Source organism: Rhineura floridana, chromosome 10 (assembly GCF_030035675.1).
Source record: "Rhineura floridana isolate rRhiFlo1 chromosome 10, rRhiFlo1.hap2, whole genome shotgun sequence".
NCBI lineage: Eukaryota > Metazoa > Chordata > Lepidosauria > Squamata > Rhineuridae > Rhineura > Rhineura floridana.
This window is the reverse complement of record NC_084489.1, coordinates 62,559,374-62,564,534: the sequence shown is the minus strand read 5'-3', so window position 1 is coordinate 62,564,534 and position 5,161 is coordinate 62,559,374. Positions and strand designations below refer to the sequence as shown.

The following is a 5,161-nucleotide window of genomic DNA, read 5'->3' as shown; positions in this document are numbered from 1 at the left end:
CCAAATAAACATGCTTAGGAGCCTCCTGTAACTGTAAACCACCTAGAGCAAATGTTCTTTGGAAAGGCAAATTATCTTAGTGAATGAATGGATGAACTGTAAAGTTTAATTGCAGGGAAAAGATCGGGGTCTGGAGTTATAAAATAAAATTGATTTTCCATAAGAAAACTAGAAGTACTAAACATAAGGCCGAATAAAAATGGCTTCCTGAAACTTCCTATCCTATACGTGAGCAGCAAAAGGGGGTGATTTTGATTAGTATTTTAGGGGGAGGTGGGGTAGAATTTTCAACCATTCTGTGGCTCACTCAGCTTTGAGAAATTTTGATTCAATTAACACACAAAGGCCTGGAAAAGTTTTGGAAATCCAAGGTTTTTCCCTCTCTCCTCCCCAGGGACTACCCCCCCCAATTTTTTCCAATAAAGAAAGTGTTGATTTTAGGGACCACTGAAAAAACTCCTATATTTTATCTTTAGAATGTGTGGACTGTTTTTCATTGTTTTATGTAAGGACATGTACAGCATTTAAGAATTAGATATATACACCACTCAGATCTACTGTGCATTTCTGCACCTGGAGTGTGCTGTCATCTTCATAAAGAGGAGCACACAGTGTCTTTATTGCCTGTTAATTGTTGCGTCTCTCCTGGTGATCTCTGCTCTAGTTTGGAGATACTAGAAGCAGATATCCTTCTTCTGTTGTCCTTTCGACTCTGACATCCTACTACACAATTGAGAAACAAGCAGCTTATCGCCATTCCTTGAGGGAGAGTTAAAAGCACAGAAGCAGGTGGTGTAAAAATGGCAAAAGTCTTCTTGTGAGAGACAAAACCTTGGAGGAAAAATCTAGGAAGTTTGTGTGGGGACTGAGATCTACTACAAAAATAGGTGGGTTACAGTTGGATATATTTGTAGTTTTGCTTATACAGAATGAAGGCTCTTATACAGAATGAAGGCAGTTATACAGTATTACCTCAGCTAACAAAGCAGATGTTTCTAGGCTAGACATTGCTTCTTTAACAGAAACTTTGCTACGAGAGGTAGGAATAACATGGAAAGAATAGGGATAGGTTCCTACATCCGCTCATAGATGGTGGGGCAGCTTCAACAAGGGCCCACCTGGCAGCCATCCCCTCCCCCTCCATCCCCCTCCCCTCCTTCTCCTTCTCTGAATTGTATTGGATCCTTCCCTCCCCAGCCCTGGGAGAAAGCAAGAGATCTCTATTGTTGTTATATGCCTTCAAGTCAATTATGACTTATTGTGACCCTATGAATCTTTTTTGGATATATTTATAGGGTGTTCATGGTAAGAGGTATTCAGAGGTGGCTTACCATTGCCTTCCTCTAAGCCTATGACACCCGGTATTCCCAGGCGGTCTCCCATCCAAGTACCAGCTAGGCCTGACCCTAAATTTCCAAGATCAGATGAGATCAGGCGTGTTCAGGGTAGTATGGCCGTAGGAGATCTCTATAGTGATAAGCAAACACACAGGCTTGTCAGTTTCACCCTAGCAAAGAAAAGACACTGGCTGAGTTTCACCTAAAAGCAAAAGCTCAGGCTTGAAAAATTGTCCATAGCAAAGCTAAGCTGCACAGTTCCACCTTTTAAAAAAGCCTTTGTTAAAAGGAGCTTCATACCAGGAGAATTCATTAACTGAGGTGTTACTGTAGTTTTAGATTTTGTAAGTTTGCCAAATAGTGCAAATATATAGTCCAAGTTATAAATCAAAAATTGTATGTTAAAGCTACAAAATAAATAATATTTATTTGATAAGAAAAATATTGCATATATTTCAATTTCACCTCGATTTTCTGTCCCCCACCAAAAAATCCAGGGGGAAATTGCTTTTTCTACAAGGCTTCAAACCGTCTGGGTATTTTACATCTCTAGTTGATACTGAATAAAATGATAATTGTTAGTTCATACTAGTTGATAAAGGAAGCAGTGGGCTAAGCACATAGGCCTGGAAGGAGAAGAAGCCAAGTTCTTTGCTTCCTTTACCAATATTTAAAATATTTAGAGTTGGATCCACAGTTCCACCCAAAGGTAGCCACCGTATTTGCATACACTGAAATTGGCATTTTGCCAAATATTTTTTTGAGGCTATGGGAATTCTCCAGTAGTGTGGCTGGAGTCTGAAAAAGAACGTTATGAGAATATCTCAGCAAATTGTTTTTTGAGAGATTCCAATTCGCCTCTACAATGGTGTAAACGTTTTTTTTTAAAAAAATAATTAATTAATAACAGCTAGATAAATGTTTTGCCATTTTCTCAGATAGAATTACGTGGGGCCAGTGACCACAAAATTGCACAACAGTTTGACCATGTATAGCCCATTTCTGTTGACGTGAATCAGACATATTTTGCTGTTAATTCCTAGACAGGAATTAATAGACACTTTCTTGTTCTTGATGTTGTACAAGAGTAGCCTGCAAAATATATTAATCTTCAGGTAAAAATAACACAGTCTACTGTAGACATGGGGAAAAGTTTAATGTCCACGGTTCTAAAAGCATTGTGAAAAGTAAGCATTCAGTTTATACAGATTAGCAAAAAGAGGATGGAAGGTTGTCTGAGAGGTAGTTAGCACTGTGTGGGTACATAGGAAAGAACCAGTCATACTGCTATGGCCAGTGCTTTTTTTGGTAAAAAAAAATAAAAATGAGGTGCCAGTACTGGTGTATTGATAAAAGTGCTGTGGGCACCAGCACACAATGGTTGCTATTGGCAGCAAAAAAAGAGACAACGGTATTCTGTACCAGTGAGTACTGTTACAAAAAAAAAGCCCTGACTATGGCCTTTCGGACCTTGGAGATTATAACCAGGGGCGCATCCAGAGGTGAGCACTATTGCGGTTAAAATCCACTTTTTTCTTTTCTCCAGCAGTTCCTCCTCCTTGGCAAAGTGTGCTCTTGTGGCCTTCTGCTATGGTGGTGGAACCAAGCCGTGACAGTGGTGGGCAGCAGTGCTGCAATCAGTGCTGGAGCCACCAGTTCATTAACATGACAACTCCAGGTCATCCAGCATGAGAGGCCCTGCTGGGGCACTGGAGTCCTGGCAACTTTCTGAAGATAACGAGCTGCTTCTGTGCGACAGGAAAGGGACTAGTGGAAAGGATTTGGTCTTTTCTTGGCTACTTGAAAGAGGAGAAACTGTTAAAAAGTTAAATCCAATTGATACTTGATTCATATGCTGCGTTCTTCTTCTTCCCCTACTTCTGTAAACTGCTCTGACCCGCACAGATAAGTTGGGTAGAAATCCAAATAATAATCAATAAGAGCAAGGGAAAATATATTCCATTGTTAAACTCTAGTATAAGCCAGTCATGGCTCATCGCTGAATTGTCTTTGCTTTTTTGATCAGTACTTAGACTCAAAAAGCTTCGCATTTTCGCTAACTTCTTTCCAGCTTCTTGAGTATTAAGCTGTGTCTGCAATGTGTCCAGCTTGCCATCTGGCACCTATTTTAATATTCCTTATTCCAAAAGGAATAAACAGGCGTATGCTGCTCAGCTGTCTATACAACAATTGATGAATCATTTATCACAATCATTGCTGCATCTAGCATCTTGTTGCTTTGAGTAAATGGATTAACTGTGGATTTGATTTTCAAAGCAGCTGAATGCTTTTAAAGTCCTGACTGGTCTAAAAGTAATTCTTATTTTGCTTTACAGTGCCCTCAACTCTTTGTATGCATTTGCCTTGTTGTACTGCTTATGATAGCCTGGTTAGGTAAGTCGACATTTTTATCCCCAGTTCACAGATGAGGGATCTGTGTGTGTGTGCGCACACATGCGTGCACTGAGGCTGAGAGAGATGTCATAAAAGATCTATTATAATAGTTTTGAGGCAGACTACTCAAAACACCCAGGAGACCACAGTGTTTTTATAACCAGTGCTCTACAAATTGCATAATGTGGCCATTTAGACTTTAGACTTCCCTTGTATACCCAATCAATCACTGAGCTCTTCAGGTGAGGGCCTCCTGCAGATACCATCTTACCAGGAGGTCCGTTCTGCAGAACACAGGAAGCGGACCTTTAGCATTGTGGCACCCACCCTTTGGAATTTCCTCCTCTTAAATATTAGACACCATCTCTGTTATCTTTCCGGCACCTACTGAAGACCTTCCTCTTTCAACAAGCCTTTTAAGTAGAGACCTTATCGCAGTCTGCATCTGTGTTGGAATTGCTTTTTAATACATTTTTAAACCTTCTTTTTAAAAATGTTTTTAAAGCTTTTTAAAAAATGTTTTTAATGGTGGTTGTGTTTTAATATATTTTAAAGCCTGTTTTTATGATGTTTTAAAGTGCTTTTAGTGCTTTTGTTTGCCGCCCTGGGCTCCTACTGGGAGAAAGGGAGGGATATAAATAAATGAATGAATGAAGACATAAAATTTGCTTGTGGGCTTTCCACAGGCATCTGGTTGGCCACTGTGAGAACAGGATGCTGGCTTAGATGGGCCGTTGGTCTGATCCAGATGGACTTTTCTTATGTTCTTATCAGGGGAGCCTAACCCCTTAAAAGGTTTAGGCCTTTTAGAGCGGGGTGTCAATCAAAAGAGGGAGGAGAAAGAACAGAAGAAAGCAGATGCTCTCTGGCTAGCTATGAAAAGGGTTTTTTTCCTGATTTGCTTCTATCAGTTTTGTGAATATCCTTATAATATATGCATATGAGTTGCATCCAACTAAATTATACTCAGAGGAGACCCATTGAAATTAATGGATCTATGGTAGACATGTCCATTAATTTGAGTGGATCTGCATGGTGGACAAACCCATGAGCATACCAGATTTGACTTCATAGTTTTGTCAGAGCTTGAGTCCAGGAATGCCATTCACCCCAAGATGAAAGCAGGTGGAGTCTCTCCGCTCAAACCTCTGATAGCTGTGTATGAGAAGGACTGGAATAAGAATCTGGAATCCTGCCTTCTATTCTTTCTGCTCTTTTTGTGGGGATGTGCACAGCAGCTCCATGAAAGCAATGGCCACAGAGGGCAGTGGTGCACACGGCCCCAGGTACATATTTTAAAGAGCCCTCAACCCTGTGTTTGCTTATAAATAACTAAGTTTCAATTTGAAAAAAGATCAAGAGTCCTTTATAACAAATACAGGAGGGCCCTGCTTACCGGTGCTTCACTTCCCGGCGTTCCGCTAATGCAG

The 5,161-nt window shown here is 40.4% G+C and overlaps 1 pseudogene; it reads right to left on the bottom strand.

Annotated features, from left to right (window-relative positions):
* Nucleotides 1-1,346: 1,346 nt before the first annotated feature.
* On the bottom strand, nucleotides 1,347-1,462 carry LOC133365684 (5S ribosomal RNA; annotated as a pseudogene).
* Between the last annotated feature and the right edge of the window lie 3,699 nt (nucleotides 1,463-5,161).